Genomic DNA, 23,178 nt, shown 5'->3' on the forward strand with positions numbered 1-23,178 from the left:
TCACACTCAACAGAGTTAACGAGATTGGTTGCATGCAAAACAAGGGCTTACATCAGCAATTCTCACTTCCCATTCAGAAGTTTATATACTACCACAGAACAGTGACATTCAGGCATCATCTCCTGAAATGTAAACAATGCGGGATGTTCTACTTTTCTCATTTGGATATGGTTCAAGTATCTATGAAGGTTGACAAAGTCTTCACGATTTGTACTGATAAAAAAAAGAAAATACTACTTCTGGCATAATTCTGGGCAGAGGCATTAAAATCAATACAACAACTTATGTATACAGCAAAGAGAGTAATTCCAATATTCTACAACCAAGGGGGCGGGGGGGGGGGGGGGGGGAGGGGGGAGGGTCGGGGCCTGTATCTTACCTGCCATTACGTATGTGAGAAATATAAGATGAGAGATTTTGAGCTCAGAACTACAACAACACTGATCATATAGCAATACTAACAAGTGCTAATGATTGAAATTATGCGTTCTCTAAATAATAAATACCGGTACTTGTCTGGTACCATACACACTAAACAGCACATCAAATGTAAAATCTTCGATGCGACTATGGCTGCCACTGAACAAGACCTACATTTATCGAAAGCGGCATTTTAGATCGATAGGTCATGTTTTACACCTCTCAATGAATGACACACATACAGTCGGTTCACCACCGCGGCAACATACCTTAAAAAAACTGCCGTGCGACGTATAAATCCAATGCAATGCAGTGGCCTGAGCTGTGCTGCTAAATGTAGGCTCCGGATTTCCCTACACGCTACCTACTGCCTGCTTCACTGTACACTACAGAAATACTATCCACATCTCTCTTCTCCCGATCCCCTTGGCTTCTTTTTCTCCCCCTCACCTCTCTTTCTCTCTCTCCCTATGCCCTCCCCGTTCCTGTGCAACCGAGTCATACAATGTTGGCTGGGACTCCTCAATGGGGTCAGGGATTGAACTGCACTGCACACTGCATTCACAGAGAGAGAGAGAAAGAGAGACAGGAACACACACATAAAATACACCCACTCAAATGCACATGCACAGACATACACACACACACACACACACAGATTCACACACTCATACACACAGGCCAGTCTTGAGCGCCCCCACTCCACACATAGCATGTATGATGATCATCATCATATTAGTGTAGTCTACACTTTCATACAGTAATTCCACTATGATAATTTGGACCCACAGATCATATTCTTCTTTATCTCTTATAGTTTTTTTTAACTACTAGGGATTTTTATGATCTCACTCCAATTTCTTATAAAACTATCTCATTATATCTTTTGCTGTATAGCTCATATCTGTAATAATACAATAAAGGACACTGCGGAACAACTGCACACAACTAGGAATTTTACATGTCTGTTCTCCTGTAGAATATCACAGTTCTATATTTAAACTGTGCAGGGTCAGAGCAGTCAACACATTTTCACTCACCAAGGCGGTACTGGTGGCTCAGATTACTCATTACCTCATAGCATTGTGATAGTTTCACAATAAGTGTTTGCTGAAGCCAAGATAAAGCCACTTCTATCATGCTAGTCTACATATTCAGACCATATTTATTCCAGTTGAGGAAAAAAATCTTACACACCGAGCAATAAAATTTTGACACATGTCTGCAGTAGGATCCCAATCTTTCTACTGTTCAATCACAACCTAAACAAACTGGCACAGATAAAGGACACATCTGATTCCAAGATGCAGTTTGTGTCTCTAACAGCAAGCAGGTCTGAACTTCAAAGACTAGGCTGGGTATCTACCTGGAAGAAGGTAGACAAGCTGCTTCATTGATTCAATGACTGCTTACCATGATACAGTCAATAACACAAGGAACTCAGTCTGTCATATTGTCCTTGCCCACTGACCCAGGAGAGAGTGATTTTAAGCCAAAAACAAAACAAAACACATGAATGGAAGCTCTTTAAATGCCCTTTAACTGAAGACGTCAAGGATAAAACCATAACGAACACAACAGAACATATACTGTACTTGGCATACAAATATTTCATTTTAGCTGGAAAAAAAAATGACAAATTTGTGCATACTAATCATGACAGATGATATTTACAATACATTTTTTTTAAGAGCTCGAAGGGAACATATTTCTATTTTGATTAGAGAAAAAATATATATATATTCAGGTACTAAAATGGTAAAATATGTACAATTATTTCCATAGCTCTGAAGTTACTTGCCGTTACCACATCAGAGTTTTACATATTTATATTTGATGCCACATATGATGCCACAAAATGTCTGTGGTCATTCAGAGCCTCTACAAAACCCATTCACATTGTTACCATGAGACAAAATTTATTCATTTCTTCATTTTTATTTTTTGTGACTTATGCAGGTCAGGTGCTATTCACAAATTCCAATACACAAAAATACTAACTCTTATACCGACATAAATGTGACACGCACATGTTCACTTCTCCGTCCTCTGTTATACTCCACTGTCATGAATTTAACCACTTGGGAAAATGTTGGAACATACCAATTCGAAAAAAACAACAACAAAACAACAACAAAACAACCATTATTCTCTAAATATGTGGCATGTACAGTTGTATGTAGTTGAGCAGCAACATATGGACTGTATCTAACAATCTAGGCCTACACATTGGTTGTGTTTTGGTTTTGGTTTTTCCACGTTTCCACTGCAAAAAGTGTGTATCACGCGATAAGACATTGCTAGATAGTTATCTCAGAAATAAGTCACCCATAGCGCATAAATATAACATACAGCCTGTACAGGCCCTAAATATTCATCAGTGACTCTTGCGATCAGATCATGGTAGGCTTTAAAAAGAACCATTACAATTAAATATATGAAATGAGATAGAAAGACTGTAACTAATTAATATACTGACAGGCAGGGCTAAACTCACAGTCTACATGGTCTATGAAAATACCAAAAACGTAAACGTTGCCCAAAGGAGATAACATGCACTGGACGATAAATACTGTAAAGCCCCAAATTTTCCTATCATGAAATTTTCGGGAATTAGAGCTGACGGCCTTATTCGCTGCATGAAATTTTTGCTGGCATTCAGTGTATATCACGAATATTGGCTCTCAAGAAATTCACAAAATCAAAATGTAAACAAAAAATTTCCTTTAGTCCTTTGCTATATATATGCTGTTATTTTCGCAAATGAGGTCACAAACGTTTTCGCAGGATGTCTTTTTCACGAATTGATACCGACGCCAAAGTACATTGCAAATGTACAATCACCCCCGCGCATGTCAATATTTTAGTGTGCTGTTAAATTCGCGATCCAACTGTGATTCGCGAAATTCGTGAAAATTAAACCCTTGCGAAAATAAGAGTTAATACAGTAGTTATCTTCAAGGGGGGCAGGGTGAGGGTAGCATTCGAGGGGTAAGAATGAGAAGGGTATTAAACACTATGGCTTTGGTGGCAACTTTTACATCCTTATCATTCTCACCCTACGCATTGTAGTGGCTGCATATATGTGGTCACTAAAAATATTAAATGTAGATTATGCAGCGTTCACGGGAGAAGGGATACCATTACAACTTTTCAAGTGGCATCGTGCTCTAATACCTGTCAACCACGAATTGTGAATTCATGATTTCATCATCGGATGAGCCATTCACACTTGATAGAGCCAAGTTTCAAATTGATTTTAATAGAAAATGCACCACCTACAAACAATATTCATTCATGCTTTCACACCACAACAGGTTTGGATTCATTTCAGGGGTATAGCCTTCACCCAGAATTAATACACTGGGCTAATAACATCCCCCCCCCCCCTCTCTTCCTATAGCCTAATATGGAATCAGATGCATCATATATTAAATAATTTGTATAGGTTGTATACAAATGTGGACAAATATGCAAATGCAGAGAAATGTATGCAAATGTGAAATATCACACTGTGAAAAAAATCCTTTTAAGAGTTCAACATTTACTTTATTCAAGCAAAGCAATTATGTGGTCAAGCCAAAGTGGAAAGTGAGGAAATAATAATATTGATTAGCCTAAAGCAAAAAATAAAGGCAGCCACAAATTGCATCACATCACATGAACAAGGCATTCAAGGCACTACGAACAGTGAGTGTATAATTTCCTTGTTTCTTATCAAGTGCTTGTGGGTAAAAATTACAAAATACATGATTAACAGCCAATGATTCAACAAAACCCATCTGCATCCTACTTTGCAATAACATCTCCAATATTTTTCAAAATGAGCATGGATGGTGCTGGTGGCATGATTTCAGGTAAGATCAAGGCATTTTTTCACACAAATAACAATGAAATTTTGCTCCAGCACATTTTTTTTTTTTTTTTTTTTTGCTGCTAACTTTTCGAATCATATATGATGAAAGTGTGTTTACCTGTACTCATCTCACACTATTTGGGTGCTACGACTTTCAAGGCTCTGTATCAAATATGACTAAAACTTATTCGCTCTAGGTTTTAAAGGTTATTGGGTCGAAGTTTACACCATGAGTCAGATATCAATGAGACATCTAACCACTGGGGTTTTTTTTTTTCGCCATGCTGTTTCCTTGTATGTACTAAAACATCTACTGTATATCTAGCGCCTCTAAATTTTTGTAAGTCTGGACTTCCTGATGATTTTGCAAATGGTTAAATTCGCGATCGTGGGGTACAGTACTGAATTGAGAAACATAGAGTGTTGTACATGCACGTCATATTCATATCGGGATCAGAGTCAATATCTTTTTCTGTGTCTTTAATTTCGCGAATAGCACCTGACTCTCAAAATTTGCGAAAATAAAAACTTCGTGAAATATTCGGCATATACATTGATATGTATCATTCAATGATAGTAATACAATAACTTGTTTGATTGATGCTCACAAAATCAATGATTTCTGCCCCACACACTAATCATCGATATGAGCTTCATTTCCTTTTCGATATAAAATAATTCTTAAAGTAAAGTACTAAAGACACAAATAAAACAACGAAGGAATCATATCATAAGCTATCATCCACAGTAATACTGGAAATTTTAAAAAAAGAGGCAATATTGGGTCTATTTTGAGACTAACGATTTGATCCGATCCCTGCACAGGAGGCCTTGTAATGAATATTTATTTGAAGCATCATGGATATTCATGACTGCTTCAGCGAATCCCCATCAGGGATTACAACAATCTAAATTTGGAAACAGTCTGGAGGAGAGGAGGTGGACTGGATAGTCTACAAACTAGACCCTTATATGTTATTATACCGCTGATTAACTCTGGTGAAGGGTTGTCTTCCGTCGAGGTGTTTCTATGAATTGGAAGGGTTGTCTTGTTTCAGTAAGACAAGTCAGCTGTCATAGATAGAGAGCAAGATCTTACAAATCAACAACAAATAGAGAGTAGCCACATTCTATTTCTTCTATCTTTCTCTCTCTGAAAAAATCACATACTCGAGTATGCAGTGAAAACCATTCTCCTTACATAACCTGTCGGAGAATGTAATCCATGCAATCCTTCATACCATGGAGCTACTAACAGACAGTAGCTCCACGTTCATACCATTTCCTTTCTCTACTCCTTCACAGTGGATATCAACCATACCCTGTTCTCTTGGAATCTTATTCGACAGGAACTCAATTTACAGTAATGCTCTGAACATCCCTCTACAATAAATAATTCTTTCTTTCTGTTTTTCTCTGGATGGGTGCAGGGGGAGGGCGTAGACCCGATAAAGTTGTGAAAAGGGGCTGATAAGCAAAGACTAGACCTTCCACAGTGAGTCAGACTGCAGATAGCTGACACACTCGGGCAGGCCATAATGAATACAGTCATGACTGTGTATGTGTAGGTAGGTAGACTCCCCTACGCACTGACTCATGAGTGTGCTATCACCAAGTTGTCACAGATGGCGTACATCCCATATTTTCACGATCACAGGTGATTGGGGAGGTGAGCAAATGTACCAGGTACTGCTAGTTATCTACTTCATACTGATTACTGAGGCTTATCACCCCTTCTTTACGATATAACATAGGACAATGCACTGGGAAAATAAGAACTGACAGCTACACTGTACAACAACAAGACAACTTCTACTATTCTACACTACATAGAGGGTATATAAAATGTATACAACAGTTTAATTTCATGGGAAAAGGTGTGTTATAGACCTATATCATACCAATAAAAGTAAAATGAAAATAGAACTGTAACACAATCTAGCTTTTGCATCAGGTCATGATGGTTAAAATCCAAACTGAGCATACCTGATGTCCTTTTATTGGTCACGCACAGGCGATTATGATCAGGTAGAAATTGATGGGTCAAAGGTCACTTTTTCGACAAGTGCACTACACTAGCTAGCACTGTACGCACACAAGTGCAGCAGACCAAGCGTAACAGACCACACCAATGGTCGGCATTGGCACGTTTATAATGAACACAGCTCTCAGAATAACAAGTTGAAGGAGACCTCCGGATGATTTTCATACTGTTACATTCAGTTGAACAACTACAAGTATATTGGATGTACTGCATGGGTACAGAATTTCAGAATTTGTGGTGATTGGGATGCGGAAGAAGAATCTTATAACAAATCATAATGAACAAGGATGATGACATGGCAGCTTTATACCACAATATGATTGCATGACTGGGGCTCAAGGGAGCAGAACGAAGCAAGAAAGCATTCATAAACTCTACACAGGTGAATTTGTCCAGCAAAGTGGTATAGCAATAGAATTTGATAGGCCTATATTGCTATATTTCTGAAATATCTGAGGCTCCATGTCATCATCCTTGTTCAGTGTAATTTGCCTTGGGTTTGAGTATTGGGTTTGCAATATCTGCTCAAGGACCACAATCGATTCCACAAATCAATACATGGAGCTGTTGCTTAAATTGTACCCCTACTATGGGTACATGACATGAAATCATAAAAATCGCCTGGACTTCCCCAATAAAAGTCAACCCGAAAGTGTATTGTGCATCACACTCTGGCATTGACTAGTATATGTGCTGTATTTCAAGAATAACTTCATAGATTCAGTACTCCTCAATGCAAAATAACATGAACCCATGAAGTGCCAGAAACATTTCCATAAACTTTATTTTTACATTATGATTTTTACAATATGTAATTGTAGTACACGTGTTTCACATGGTAATGTTCAAGTATCAAAGATGTGTTCCCCCCTTTTTTTTTTTGGCAGAATTTTGTGGAGTTGTATCACAAATTAGACAAATGACAAAAACATTGATCGAACAAGCACTTCCCCAGAACTATAAAATGGTTACTCAGGTTTAATAGGAAAATAAGTTTTACTTTTACTTTTACCTGTCCAAACACAAGGAAATTATACAGATGGAAGAAAGTGGACATAATAGATCGTCAGGTTGCGGCTTCACAGTTTCCTGTCATGGGAAATGACCATAGGTGAATACCTGTCCTGTTCTCACAATATTTCTGCCTTCTTCAGAGAGATGGTTAAATATTAAAGGGACTGTACAGTACTGGTTGAGGTAGGGATTCATGTTTTGAACATTCCTAAGTGAGATAATGAAAAACCTCTTATGAAATATGAAAGAGCATGTAATTTTCAGAAGGATTCAACGTTTATTTGATGAAAATTGGTTTTCAAATGGCTGAGATATCCAAAAAAGTGCTAATAATAAAAGGCGACATGCCCCAACTTTATTAGTATCTCTTTGTTTCACCTTGTTTTTGGATATCTCAGCCATTTCAAAACCGATTTTCATCGAATAAACTTTTGATACCCCTTAGAACCGCATGCTCTTTGACATCTCATAGAGTGGTTTCAGAATATCTCACAAAACGTTAAAAGCTAAATCTTCACCTCGACCAGAACTGTACACACCCTTTAAAGTTACTCAGAGGAAATGCTCATGCAGGGATATCATTGAGAAGAAAGGGAAAACCCCTGATACTGAAACCACACTCCCAACTTTTGTCAATCACCTGCCTGGGAGGTGGTGGGGAGACAACACAACTACAAACTACACACAACACCAAGTTCAGTTAGTCTCCTCCACAGCTGTCTTATTGTATTCCCTGCAAAAACTAAATCAGTATACGTACTACTGTAAAGGTGGACATTCAATACACTGTACACATTGAAAGAATTTTTTGCACTTAGTGTCTTTATAGTGAGGTATCATGAATTTCATGTTTTTAATTTCGTGGAATCAAAGCAATAACAAGTTGAATATTTCAAATTTCTACAGGTAAAAATATTCACACACTTTTATTTTCGCACTAGACACATGCCGTGAGAAAATATCCACACCGCGAAAATTTTTACTTTTTACAGTATCACAACTAATTGGTGGCAAATGAGCAGGACTGACTTGTAAGCTCTGCTGCTGAAAAAAAAAAACCAACAACAAATAATAGAAAGATTATGAAACACTGTAAACACACTACACAGAAAATAGAAGGCAAAGAGCATTGTGTTTGGAAAAAAAATGCACACTGTCAGGCATTCTGCACATGAAATTGTAGAAGAAACATACAAACCAACATGTTTATTATCTCTAAACTATTCTATTAAAATGGCCGAAAAATCACAACAGAAACAGACCCACAAACATACTAAACATAAATACAAACCAGCTAGAATCTAGACTACACTACACACTTCATGTACAGTCAATGTATACACCATGTTCTATTCATTGAGCATACTTTTTCCTATAATATAAATTGGACTTTAATACAAACTTTTTTTGCAAGTGGTTGTATTGGCAATCAAAAACTACTGCAAGTGCAATTGAACAAGGTACTGTATCTTCATTTTTGAAGTGAAAACTTTACTGATTGGATGCAATTGATTTTCAGATACTGAATGCGATAATTTTGCTGGTGGTTTCTCTTCCTATAAAGTTTGTGAAACTAAAAATATCATACAATGGTATCATATACGCTGTATAGTACTCCAGAGTACTGAGGCTGCTATGCTTGCTCGGCTATTTGATAGCCCTACCAATGCAAAGAAACCAGCATGTGTAAAATACAGACCCCTATTCAGACGCAAGCCAGTTTATACCACAACTCGATAAAGAAACGATGTATGAAGAATCATCTACTGACAGACTGTTCAGACGCTATTAAATCTCAACCGTTCTGGATAAACGTCATAAACATCGTAAAGATGCTCAGTTTCCCACTGCGCATGTTACGGCCATGACGTCACCGCTAGTGAGAGGAACAGGGTTTCGCACGAGCTCGTGTGTAAGCCCCGCCCTGTTATACCATTCTATGGTCGCCATACGTTCAGACGCATAATAGACATGATGGAATGCTGATTCATTATCAAGTTCTAGTTCGAAACGATGCTCTGACCATCATTTTGTTATCATCATTTCATTAGTCAGCGTTCAGACGTATAAAATTCATCATGGCTATACCATTTTGGTATGAATGTACCGTTCTGGTATAGATTGTTTGCGTCTGAACACCCCCATATTCAAATGTACAATGTTTGTAGTACTGTACCTTAAGGTGATTGTCTCAAAAGTGTCAATGCCCTTGATGTTTGCAAAAGAGGTTTCTTCCATAACAATATCAGTATATCTCATGATCAATGCATAAAGTCCCTACAATGAGTACATAGGTCGCTTTGAGCTTCTGAAATTGTGGCTTTGGGTTTGATACAACTTTCACTTTCGTAGCTGCACTCCTGGCCAAGAATAGCTGGGATGAACCAAGTCAGTTCCTCCTTCAAAAGGCCAGAATCTGAATGTCTTTGGCTTTGTTTTTAACCCATTGAGGACGAGTCCCGAGTATACCCGGGCAGGTGTCTATGGGAAATGCATGTTGCAGCAAAATCAATCCATCCTCAATGGGTTAAAGAGTATCTAAAGGGAGATAGCACCATGGGACCATTAACCAGAACTCTGTGACATAAACGGCTGCCAGAGCATTCCAGACAATGGCCACTATGCTGGTGAAAGTCTGGGGAAGAATCGCAAGAGATGTCTTGGAACACAGCCATGTGTAATAAGTGGGACAGTACACAAGATAGAGACTGGCAAAAACAAATAAATAAAAAGAATTAAAAAAAATAAAAACCAAGAAAAAAAAAACTCTTCCTGTTGATATCCTTTTCAGACAAGGTCAGCTTCAGAGGGTCTACGAAGTTGCTCAAGAGTAACTCTCGAGTTTAGAAAAACTGATGAAAAAAAAATCACTGAAAATTCTACGGAAAGTCATCCTCCATTGACACCTGGGTTTAATAGCTCTGATGGTGGCACAATTTCATTGATAAGCTCTGGTCTATATGGGATTTCCTTTCAAAACTTGCAAGAATTCACAAATGTACATTGTATGCCTGACAGCACGAGGAGAGCTGCACTCCTAACCATGCCTTTATTTTCAACCATTATAGAAACCTATAGTAGTCTCATCAAGACATACTCAGAAATTTCTTAGAAATTCCACTCTAGTGTCGTGCCATGGATAAGGGGATGAGAGGGCGCTATTTGCACCCTTAGCCCATACAGGGAATGGCCAGTACGTACCATGACAACTACAGAGTTTTGGCAAAGACTGATACATTTTTGTTGTTGTTGTTGTTGTTGTTGTTGCTGTTGTTTTTTTTCTTTGATGCACTGCCATTTTTTCTTTTGTGTGTATCTATGATCATATTCAGAATAACAGTAGCACTCACAGACATGCTGTTTTGAAGGACAATCTTTGCAAGATTTTGAAATAAGTATCTAGCCATGACACTGGCTATTCCCAGTCAGCAAGCACACCGCTAAGGCTGCGTTTAACATCTTTAATATCATGATTGAACCATATTTCAATACCCACTATTAAAATGCACTTGAAAATGTCTTCCAGACCCCATTTCTTGAGTTGTTGTGTTTATCATCACCTCTATCGCGAGTCAAGAGGGAGGCCTTGTCACTGTGCAGCTCCACTGCGCAGTTGCGTGGGCAGAGGTCTGACCTAAAAACTGCTTCAAAACGACTCTGCATTTATCATCTGCAAAGAAACAAGTTTCTGTCGCACACATGTTCGTCATTACACATTTTTCGCTCTTTCAAAGGTGTTTCTAACCCCATAATCAAAACAGCTTTGGGTTTAATATCATCTGCCCAATTCCCTCTGAAAGTTGTTTGGAAACCATAATTCCATGCCAGAAGTGAGTTGACAAACGCACCCGAAGACCTAAAACTGGGCGTTGTTGCCAACAGTCATGAAAAGTATAGTAGAGAGCTTACAACTTTTAGTTTTTTGGATAGTCCATTCAACCAAAGTGAAACAAGTAATGGTCAAATGTATAGAAACATATTGTATGTGACATTCCTTCAGATTATTAATATCAAATCAATATCAAAGAGTAACAATTTTTTGTTGCTTTTTCACAAAACAGGAATTCATTCTGATCACTGTGAGAAAAGAGAAGTATGTTTTTGAATTCAGGCCAATTTCCTTTCATTTTTTTTTTCAATCAAGCTCTTCAAAGCCCATTTTTTGTATATCCATCTACTATCACAGAACCATACACAACGATGTGTGATAAACAAGCACAAACAGCAGACGGAATTATCCCCTAAATTCTTCTCTATTATCCCGACTTGTTCACGGCCCTTTGCCGAGTGCAGGGACCGAGTCAGCTCCCATTCATCAGGACCAGACATAATGAGCGAGCGGGGGCGGGCATTCTTTTCTTTGCCAGCTATTCTCGCGAAGGGCTGGGACTAGGAATGCGAGCCACCAGCATGACTCATGCCACGGGAGAGAAGCCAGCGACTACAACCTTGCCGCCACCGTGCTACTCCAGGCGTAAAGCCAGTGAAGATCTCAGTTCACCGCGACAAACGCAACAACACACATACCAGTGGCTCCACCATTTATCTGACATGTAGCAAATGCAATTTGTTGCGTTGACTATGTTTTGAGGTTTCATATTCAGTTTATTACAGCAAAGAGAACAGGACAAGCAATTGATGATATATATTATATATTAAACTGATTGTGTATTTACGTCTGCAATCCCAAGGGGAGGGGGAGGGGATTCTGCATTATGGGTTTCATTTGTTTAACAGAAAATAACTATTCATTCACTAAGAAAATATTACCTATACATGTAGGTACAAGGTGGATGTAAAAAAAAAAACACAAAAAAACTGTACTATTCCTGGTTATTATTCATATTTATTCATGCTTTACAACAAACTGTGATGATGTTCTTTGAAGACACACGGATAGACACTAAACTTCAAACAGAAGTTTGTGGAACACTGAATTATTCAATTCCAGATTCCTAGAAACATGCAAGAGATTATAGGGATGGGAGATGCCAGTAGCTACACAACCAATGTAATAATATCCTACATAACCAGATAAATTTATGTTGGATGTTTCAAACTTCTACACTGCTGGTCTGTATTCAAAAGAAAAAAAATTACTACGAAAAATGAAGAAAATTCAGAAAAAATCACGCAAGTGACAGTTCCTAAAAATCTAAAACCTGTAAATTAATAACTGACAGGAGTTTGATTTGTTAATACAGTGGACACATGTGTTACTCTTTTTACAAATGCTGTGCTCTTCTAAATAAACAAATTTTTTTGCTTTCTGTACTGTCAGTTTTACAAATAGGCCAAATTTTAGCATTTTTGTGTGTTATTGCAGAATTTGAAAATGTGCACCATACAATTTCAAAATCAGATCAATTTTCACACTGACAATAGGACAGCTGATGCACTCTTTCAAATTCTGCAATATCATTATTTTTTTTAAATGGCCAAAAATAAAACCAAGATCCCTTTCTGTGGGTAACTGACAACCGGTCACATACACAATGTGTACCAATTGGCAGCTCCATTACAATTCACCAAAAAAAAAAGCATCTTGTCGAAAATCAAAAAGGATGGCGCACACTTCCAGGACTTTCAGATGGATTCGTTGCTCAAGTGTACCGGTATACGGTTCTGGATCGCAGCTGCCAGAAGTGGTATTCCCGATCATTGCAGTTTTCAGAAACTAAATCAATGCAATTTTGAAGAAAAAAAAAATGAAATCCGATATTTCCGGCATGTTTGAGAGAGGAACGAGTAGAAACAAATTAATTGGGATCATCCATCATCGATGGGCTTTTTCACTGGGCAGCCACTACAACTTCTGGTTGGTAATTAATTCACTCTATTAAAGTGACAACAGACAGAGAGGGGGGAGAAATAAAAGAGGTTGCACAACGACTGCTGATAAGATCAGTCCTGCGGGAAGCAGGTGCACTGTAATGTTCCTGGCCTACGACCCAATCGACACGGCATTACGCCCAGCAAAGGCTGCTGATATTATTTGCATTTATTTGTAATACAGCAAATATTTGCCAGGCAAACTCTGCCTACAGGAAGCGTTTAGGCTTTTCAGCCTATACATGTACATCCAAAGTCCATGCGCACCTGCCCCATGACCCAAATGCAAGCACGGTATGCCATTAATAAGCCTGTTGATATGACAAAAAAAAAATTCCTTCAAAGGTTCATGCATCACTGCAATGGTCAGATATCTCTCCACACAAAACATTAAAAAAAGAAAATGGGGGAGGGGAAAGAAGGACGGAATCACTTACACTTTGTAATCTACTATATGCATGGTACAGTACATTCCTTATCATTCCATCTTTATTCGACCATATTTCTGATAAACGGATGATTACTGTATCTGTGTGAAAGTGAAAGTGAAAATGGACTATCAAACTTTGCTTTAGTTTACATTAGCTTTGACCATACAAAGTGATACAAATGGTTGATCACAAATTCTCAAAATGGGAGAGAAAATTACATGGATTAGCCAAAGTCTATTATGGGTACATTGCTTTGAAAGTTCTACAAGATTGATGGTATCTGTCTAAAAAGTTGATACCATGTTTGGCACATTTTATGACCGGGTGCTGTTCGTTATTCCGAAGGTTTGCTATTTCGAAGGTTCGTTATTCCGAAGGGTCGTTAATCCGAAACACGCAAATTTCCTATACCTAGAGGTTCGTTAATCCGAAAATGAAAAAGGGTTCATTAATTCGAAAATTTGTGGCGTTATTCCGAAGGTTCGTTACTCTGAAGATTGGTTAATCCGAAAATGAAATTCGGAACAATGAATCTTCGGAATAACGAATCTTAGGAATAAAGAGCCTTCGGAATAACGAACCTTCGGAATAACGAGCTGTAACCTTTATGACTAATGCTAGATTGCCTCACAGATCTAATTCTTCAGAGCACTATAAACACTGTCTAGTGAATATGACTTTACCCTGGTATGTCTCTGTGAGAAAGTGGTCCATACAATATACACTATTTGCACTACCTTGCCCGGTCAATCTCGATGCAAAACTAAAAGCAGTTAGTAACATTTCCGAGAAACCATCTGTGCCTCCAGAGGTATAGACTTCACAGAAACCAAACTAGCAAACCCTTTAAAACTTGTTGCGTGCTCTGAGTACCTATTGTCACAGAAAACAGATACATTGTACAGAGTTGTCCAGAGACTAGAGAGGCATACAGGCAGGGAATGGCAAGCACAATTCTGTAATGGTGTGATTTCAACATTAAAGGGACTGTACAGTACTGGTCGAGGTGAGGGTTCAGGTTTAAAAACACATTTTTGGTGAGATAATGAGAAATCTCTCATGAAATATGAAAAAGCATGTAATTTCAAGAATTCCACATAATTCATTTGATGAAAATTGGCCATGAAATAGCTGAGATATCCCAAAAAGTGATCCTAATAAAATTGACAGGTCACGACTTTTATTAGGATCTCTTTGTTTTACCTTGTTTTTAGATAGCTCAGTTATTTCAAAACCAATTTTCATCAAATAAACTTTTAATTCCCCTTAGAATTGTATGATCTCTAACATTTCATAGAGTGGTTTCTAAATATCTAGCAAAACGTTACAAGGTGAATCCTCACCTCAACCAGTACTGTACAGCCCCTGTAAAGAGTGAAAGAAATTCCACTCTAAAGAGCCCATGTTCCATCCACTTGAAACACATTGCAAAATGAAAGTTTTTATTAGAGTCAATCAAATAGGAATATTGACATTTTCCTACAGTTTTAATGACACCACAACTGAGTCAAATTCACATTTGACAAAGGAGACAATGGCATCAATATCTTTTAATCTCCTGTTCATTTCCAGGTTATGTTTTCAATAAATCTCTTCTCCTTCAAATTCAGAAAGACATTGTAGTAAATTGGCAATATCTATTCTTAAATGCAGCTCTAGGCAATTTTTAATAGTTTAATAATTGTACAAACTTATTAAAAGTTCATCACAAATTTGTAGATTTGATTACACCGTGTACAAAGTGGAAAATTGTAAGGTGAAACCATTAAATGTCAGCTGAATTGCATAATAGGGACTGAAAGTGACACCAAGATCATCACTTCAGAAAAACATATGACATTTCAACACTTCATACACTTTCTTCTAATATTCTGCTTAGTCGAATTTCCACAAAGATATCCATTTTGTCTCATATATCCTTCTGAATGAAGTCATCTGAAGGAGCGGATTCTCCTGTTTATGTACTGTAAGACTAAAAACACAATCAGGTCCAAAAATATGTGCAATGACCACAGAGATGCCAAGTTCCAAAAATTTTTACGCGTGAGATTTTCATGACTCGGCGTCCTCGGCGTGGGCGCATGCGTGCGAGCGAGGGAGTGAAGCAACCGACCGGGGGGGTCAGGAGCACGGTATGGAGCTTTTTCAATATTTAGCTCTTAATGGTGCGATCTGGTGTATACTTAATTGACTATTTTTTCCTTATTTTGAAAGACAAAAGGGATATACCTTCAATTGCAACTACAGTATCACGTTAATCCTTTGACCTATGCTCCCGATGCATGAGAAAAATGGGTACCATGCGTGAGATCGTGAGACACCCTAAATGCTTGGGTCTCACGCAGAATGCATGAGATTGGGTAGCTCTGTGACCAGTCACTGTCCAAAGTACATGGTCAGCTGACCATATCTGCTCCCACCCATCTCTGTTTTATACCTTCTCATCGTGTCACTCCTAGTGTACAAGCTATCCTCACATATCTCCTTGTGATATACGGTACAATACAAAATGTATGTATGTATTGTACATACATGGTTAATGGTAATCTGACCAGAAAAATTAGTTGGTTTTCAAATTTCCACAACTTGGACTTCGCATTAAAATAAAGGAATCATGAAAGACCAACTTTAATGCATACAATTTGCACTAATCCCATTAGTAAGGGCAATCGTTTTTTTTTTTTTTCTTTAAGGGGGAGGGAAGGGGGTTCCTCATAAATTAATATGACTCCGTCTAGTTGCATTTTTAAGTGTAAACGTAAACGTATCAAGTTTGAGACCTAGGCGTAACATGATCCACCGAAGATGACTAGGGTAGTAGACATACAATGTGCAATGGGACCTTTTCCACTGTGAATGAATGAAATAAGACACCCTGGCTTGTTTATGTTGGTCATTTCGGTGCAAACCGACCATGCCACTTCACAGAGTATGGCAAACAGTATCGGTTCTATGAGCAAGAAACTCAACCTGGCTACATGTACATTGTACACGTGTAGATTGGGGGGGGGGGGGGGGTAATTCATCATTGCTTCAGGGAATACTCGTGGGCACAGTTGCAATTGAAAATGAAAATTTAATGCTAGAAAAAAAAAATATTAAAAGAGACAGGGCAAATATCACACCATAAACTTGACATCCAAATTCTATTTCAATGCCAAGTGCTATATCAACCCGTTGAGGACGAGTCCCGAGTATACTCGGGCAGGGGTCTATGGGAAATGCGTGTTGTAGCAAAATCAAATCCTCAATGGGTTAATTTATTAGTGCCATTCGTTTATAGTACTTAGCGTGACACAAAATGTGTGTAGTGTTTCTTTGCGGGAGTACCGCCCTCCAAAAAAAAAAAAAAAACATCAAAGCAAGAATGCACCCCAGAGAGTGGGTTTAAAATATTCAATAGCGTGGCACAGTATTGAACTCTAATACCAACTTCTACTCTGAAACTCTGTATTATATGAACCACTTGCTCACTTGTACATCACATACAATTTTGATAGCGTGAAAAGTTCACAGGAGAAAAAGGCTACAACGTCAGCACATTAAATGCTCTGTCTTCAAATTCCGAGAAACAATGTCATATTTGTGTAATATTAAAACATCCAAGCAATTAGCAAAACAAGGCAAGTCATTGTCAGGTGTGAATTATTCAGATCATGCATGCTGTCTGGAAAACAAGCTGTCAATGTTGATCTCTAGAATATTTCATACATACTGCACATAAATCATTACATGCCTGACACTCCCCCTCCCCTTTCAATGGTAAAAAAAAAAAAAAGCTTTATTTTTTTCAGTATGGGGGGGGGGGGTGAAACAAAAAGCAATTAGCATGATACTTGAAGCGCTCTACAAGTAGCAGCATTTGCCAAGGCTTATAGAAGTCTTGCCTCTTCAATTTGTCTACAGCTGTAATTGATATTTCCTGTCATAGGAAGAACATGATCAAAAAGCAGAAAGATGCCACACTGGTTCTTGGCAGCTCAGAAAGGGCAAAAAATAAAAAAGGAAAAAAAAAAGATTAAACATACTTAAACATTATGCAAATCACTAAAAGAACCCATGAAGTTACTTCTAATCAGATCTATAAAACTGGTAGGGGATGTCTGAGCACTTTGTACATAATGTACAGTAACATGTACACTGAGTATAGTTAGACAAAAATCTTATTGGAAGTAAATTAAATACACATAATTTGACTAAATTATAATATCAGGTTTCAGTGTGCATCCATGAAGGGTTTGCGTTTATTGTAAAAGTGGTTTCTTTCGCGTACAGAAACTTTCGCGGTTTCCATCGGTGTGGACTTTTTCGCGTGTATCTAAATTCGCGGTCGGTAATGATAGCGTTGTACAAGCGACGAGTTCAAAACATTTTCGCGTGATGCTAAATTTGCGGTTCAACCTCAAAGTGCGAAAAGCGCGAAAATAAAACCACCGCGAAAGAAACCACTTTTACAGTATACCATTTGTAGTATACAGGAATAGGCAGCATTTATAACAATACAACTGTCAGATGCTGGTTTTGAATGCTCTTTCCCCTACAAATAACTGAAACTAAATTGTACAAAAATCAACAGCCATACAGGATTTATAAGAAATACCAGGGACAAGTTATGATCAAATGTGATATATAAAATGTATGTGTGTGTCTGTCTGTCTGTCAGAGTGAGTATTGAGGACAGGTTTTCTCCCAAGCAACAGCCAATGTATGTTCAGCAAGTAATGGTTGCTACGGCTACCACCAGACGACAAGCTTTGCCTTCTCCCAGAGGCTGTGCACACAGGGAGGAATGAATGACGGGGGTCAAAGTTCAGCAAAGGTTTATTGGCAGAATGAATACTTAAAAATCTATGCACATACAGAATGCAGTGCAGTCCGTCCCTCTGGAGGACAATGGATCAAGATTGAAGTTATTGAACTGTAGCTTGCTGCTACAAATTATGTAGTTCAAGCAATGCTGTAGTGACTGAGCCATACCTCTCTCTCTCTCTTTCTCTGCATCTTTGAAAGTATGGCATGCATATTTGAATTTCAAAGTGGGCTACCCTCTAATTCACAAAAGGGATGGAAATCACTAGCAGCAGGTGCATTGGCAGTAAAATGTCTAACCAACTTATTAATAACTTAGAGAACATGCTATGAGAAATCACAGGTACCTAGAAAGAAAAAAAAAGATAACAACAAAATGATAAACTTCACAGACTTTCTGTCTTCTACTGAGCAACTATTAGAATTAGCAGGATCAATATTTTCAGAAGAAAACCATCAAATTCAAAACTGCTTGACAATATTGCCTGAACTGCATGGTGTCTGGTCTGGACTACAAATATGTTACCTGTCTGGACTATAGGGACACCCTATCTGCTCCAAGCCCTGCTCTTGAGAAGTTGGACTTGGAACATGGAAAAGGCCTAACCGCCACATTGTCAGAAAGTTCTCACAGTTCTCCACAGATGCACAGAAACATGTTAAAACGAAGAGAAGTTTGTGACAACTGTCTGAGCAAAATGTTAAACCAAGCACTGCTTTGCATGATAAGTTTGACGACCACTATGTAGGCCTACATTTTTGTAATTCATCACTAGATTAAGATACAGTGCTATTTTGTATCAAATACAACTGGAGTCTCATATCAGGTATTTTATACCCGTTGAGGACGAGTCCCCAGTATACTGGGGCAGGGGTCTTATGGGGAGTGGGTGTTGTAGCAAAATCAGCCCATCCTCAACGGGTTAAACATCATTTCATTTTCTCGATGAATGCCTTTGTGGTACATGTACATTGTATTATAAATGTGCCTGAACATCAGATTAATATTAAATCCCTTTGCAGCTTCTACTAATGACTACTTATGTATATTTCGTTTGTTTGTTTTTTTCATAAGTACATTGGTATACAACTTGTACATGCTCATTCTCTCCCTACATCTGGTATCTTTCACTGCTCGTTGCCTTTACGTCTAGCTGTACATCAACAAGTACACACTGTCAATATTTGTAGACCTACAACTGTACTTCAGACAATTCTCGGGAGAGTGTTAATGAAGTATTTCCGCATTTATCAATTGCACAGAGACCCTTCATGGTAAGGGATCGACTAAATTTGTAGGGTGAAAAGTGGTTCATACGTGTACATACATTGTACACCCGCAGTACGTGGGGGGGGGGGGGGGTGGTCATATAAGTCCAAAATAGTGAGGGTGGGGCATATTGCTCCAACAACATGCTTTACTACCTCTTTTTTAATAGCAAGCTTACAAGTGATGAGCAACTGTATGACTAAATAAAGCAGGGCAAAGTCATACAGTAATTGCATAGATCTGATCAACAATCACAGGGTGATACCATTTCAGAACACACACAAAAATCAATGGTTCAGTCCATCTTTGACAGAATCATGTGTACAGTGATGAATATCCTCCAATGTCTAAACCATTGTACGTACAGTTACTTTAGTGATGTTACGGTTGTTACCCCTCCACCATTCAACTAATCATCTTTATTAAACATCCAATCGAATTGGTTTGTGATCTTTTTTTATGCTAAAAACTCTTCAAATTGGATTGTATACCTGACACGCACCACATCAGTGCTACCATGCAATGCGATTAAAGTCATCTACATTGTATTTGGATATGGACAGACATCCGAGAATTTGTGGATGAGTACTGGAGCATTGACTACCCACTGTACATTGTATTTCTACAGTCCTAATGGTAACACCTGACTTCTTTCAAAACAAACATCAACAGAGGTAATTTTGTTCCTTTACATTATAAGCCATTAATTCCCTCTTCTGGTCATAATATTCATATTCCTCTATCATGACATTGTTTAAATGGACATGATGACAAGTGAGCAGGAATACTTTCTTTCGGTGGTCAATAAAGAAACTCTGCTCTGCAGCAATCTCTTGAACATCATCAAAACTTTTCACTTTGAAAGTGGTTACAGCTTTGATTCTACTCCAATGAATTAATCTCACTTTGGCATACATGATCACTAGTCCATGATGGCACTTGCAAGTAAATCACAATTCTTGTCAAAACCTGGTAAAGGCAATTGCATTGGCCTATTTGGCCTCAATGCTATGTAATTCATAGTGGAATGTAAAAGTGTAGGCCTACAATGTATTCATCACTATACAGCTATGTACAGGGTTCTGAATTTTAGGCAAACGCTCACTACTCAGACGTACTCAGTCAAAATAGGAGTCGAATTAGGCTACAGGTACATTGTACATGTATAAAGGGTAGTGATCAGACACAGTGAGAGCATGGAGCTACATGGTAGCTCCATGGTGAGAGCATCCACTGCTCCATTTCATGCTGTTGTCAGCATTCTACTTGGTTATAGGGTATACATTTCCCATAGGTACATCGATGAATGATAATACACATTAATCAGACTTAGAATTAAATCTAAAAGTTATTGATTCACTCTTTGGACTTTGGTTAAGGGCAGAAACTTACTTTCTCGTGCAGTGAACGGCAATGCAATCAACTTTGTAATCAATTTTATCTGGAATATTAAAACATGGACTGACAGGAAACACTCTGAACACTCAGACACTCAGATCTGGAGGTTCATGGTAATCATATTCCTGCCTCCTTACGATCATGGTACACAATTAACGGTTCACCTGGAAATAAGAACCATATACTGGAAACTGCATCATCAAAAAAAAAAAAAAACTAGAGAGGGGCCGTCAAAGGCGGCAGACCCACGCCTAAGTACAAAGTCGGGGTAAACATAATGTGCATTCGGTCATCTACCAGAATTCGGCCACTTAATTGCCAGTGTGCTTTATCACCAGCCAGTGAGTTCTACCAAAGATCGTACACTGAAGTGTACGATCTTTGGTTCTACAGTCACATCACACGCAAATCACATAATTACACATACGGTATTAACACTCATTCACGTACAGGAAAGTCCTTAAGTCTCCTCCAAAAATCCATCGAAAATCCCAAATTCCACCGTCAAAAGTGCAGAATCGGAACTTTTCCAAGCGCGCGCGAATTAAGTCGCTAAAAAATAAAAAGCGCTAACAATCGAGAAATACGCCGTTTTCTTGCGGGATATTTTGATTATAGCAAGCCGAGAGTGTGATGATATCAAAGGTCGTATGAGTGTACGATCTTTGATGGTATCCACAAAAGCAAAAAAGAAAAACAAAATTTACGTACCCCCTAGGCAATTACCCCTATGATTAGTGTCTACGGGAATTATTCAATGCAAGGGTTGAATGCAAATGTCTACTGCACCAGTATTCGGCCACCAACGAGCGCCGCAACGTCCCCGGTGCAATTTTGCACCAACAGTGTAGAGCGCGATGCATTTTCAGCGGCCTTGCACACGCATTGACATTGAGCACGCATATCGTGCAGTGTGACTGCGACCGAGCAAAATGCTCCTCCAACGAAAAAAACAATCAATGTTAATTTGAAAAATCATCAAATATCAAAGGTCGTATGAGTGTACGATCTTTGATGGTATCCACAAAAGCAAAAAAGAAAAACAAAATTTACGTACCCCCTAGGCAATTACCCCTATGATTAGTGTCTACGGGAATTATTCAATGCAAGGGTTGAATGCAAATGGGTCATTCCATGAAGTTGGGTACACAATGGGCAGTACTGTTCATCATGTTATGTATCTGTTTTCAGAGGTCCCAACAAAAGTTATTTTAATCTAATATCCACATTGTCTGATTAATGAGGAGTGATAGAATATATTATCAAAAGGGCATAGTTGAGACTTTATGAAAATCCCGTTTTTTGATGATTAAAAATGTTATTTTTTTGTAATTTTTGTGTTTCTTTTGTGACATCAAAACATTGTTTGTGTTGTTTGAATATTAAATAAATACAATTTACAGTAAAGAAAAATGAGTTGTGTATTTATTCACATTATTAACTCTCATAGTCGGCACTAATAGACAATTCCCCAATGAAGAGGTTTTTCTTGGAAAATTACCTCTTATGAGATCATGTTACTATCGTAACATTTCGTGTCCGCGAAATGGTAATGAGGATTAAATATTTGCGAGTGGAAAACTGCAGAAATACGAGAGAAACATGGCAAGAAATGTCTTATATATGTTTGTTGTCAATGGATCTTTAAAACTGTGAAAAGAAACAATCGCGTTTGACTGCTTTTGGAAAATACGGAGGAATAAGGTGCTTGTATATTTTCTTCGTGTCCGTGGAAAAAGTTACGATGGGAACAATTCTCCACGATCCATTCGGCAAATGACGTACGCTCACGAGTTGACGACACATTGCCCGGGTTTCCGGATGATGCGACTTGAATGTGACGAGTGCGATCGGCTTGCAGACGACCGGTTAGAACAGCTCAAGCCGCTTTTGTGTTTCGTGGGCAGCTGTTACGATGGAAACGACGTGTCGCTTTTGACAAGGTAGGCTAGCTATCTTTCTCATGTTCTGACATGATCGTATCGTACTTATATTACACTTTATGATCGATATTTCGTAGATTATACCCACAGTTAACGAAATTGTGTGGGCAGAGCCTCGAAGAATATTTCATTAAAAAAAAAACCACAATCGGCGCGAGTAA

General features: G+C 38.3%; 1 protein-coding gene across 2 annotated transcripts in view; it reads right to left on the reverse strand.

Moving 5' to 3' along the window:
• The window catches only part of LOC139720680 (uncharacterized), a 104,351-nt gene that overhangs the window by 64,806 nt on the left and 16,367 nt on the right, over positions 1-23,178 (reverse strand). The window contains exon 1 of one of the 2 annotated variants that reach the window (XM_071632037.1): positions 690-2,254. The exons of the other annotated variant lie outside the window; for it this stretch is intronic. The gene's annotated coding sequence lies outside the window, so the exon portion shown is untranslated. Of the gene's footprint in view, positions 1-689; positions 2,255-23,178 lie in introns of those variants that run through there. 2 annotated transcript variants of the gene reach the window in all.

This window comes from Diadema antillarum, unplaced genomic scaffold (assembly GCF_040938485.1).
Source record: "Diadema antillarum isolate AM-2024a unplaced genomic scaffold, OU_Dant_1.0 scf00000131, whole genome shotgun sequence".
In the NCBI taxonomy this organism is placed as follows: domain Eukaryota; kingdom Metazoa; phylum Echinodermata; class Echinoidea; order Diadematoida; family Diadematidae; genus Diadema; species Diadema antillarum.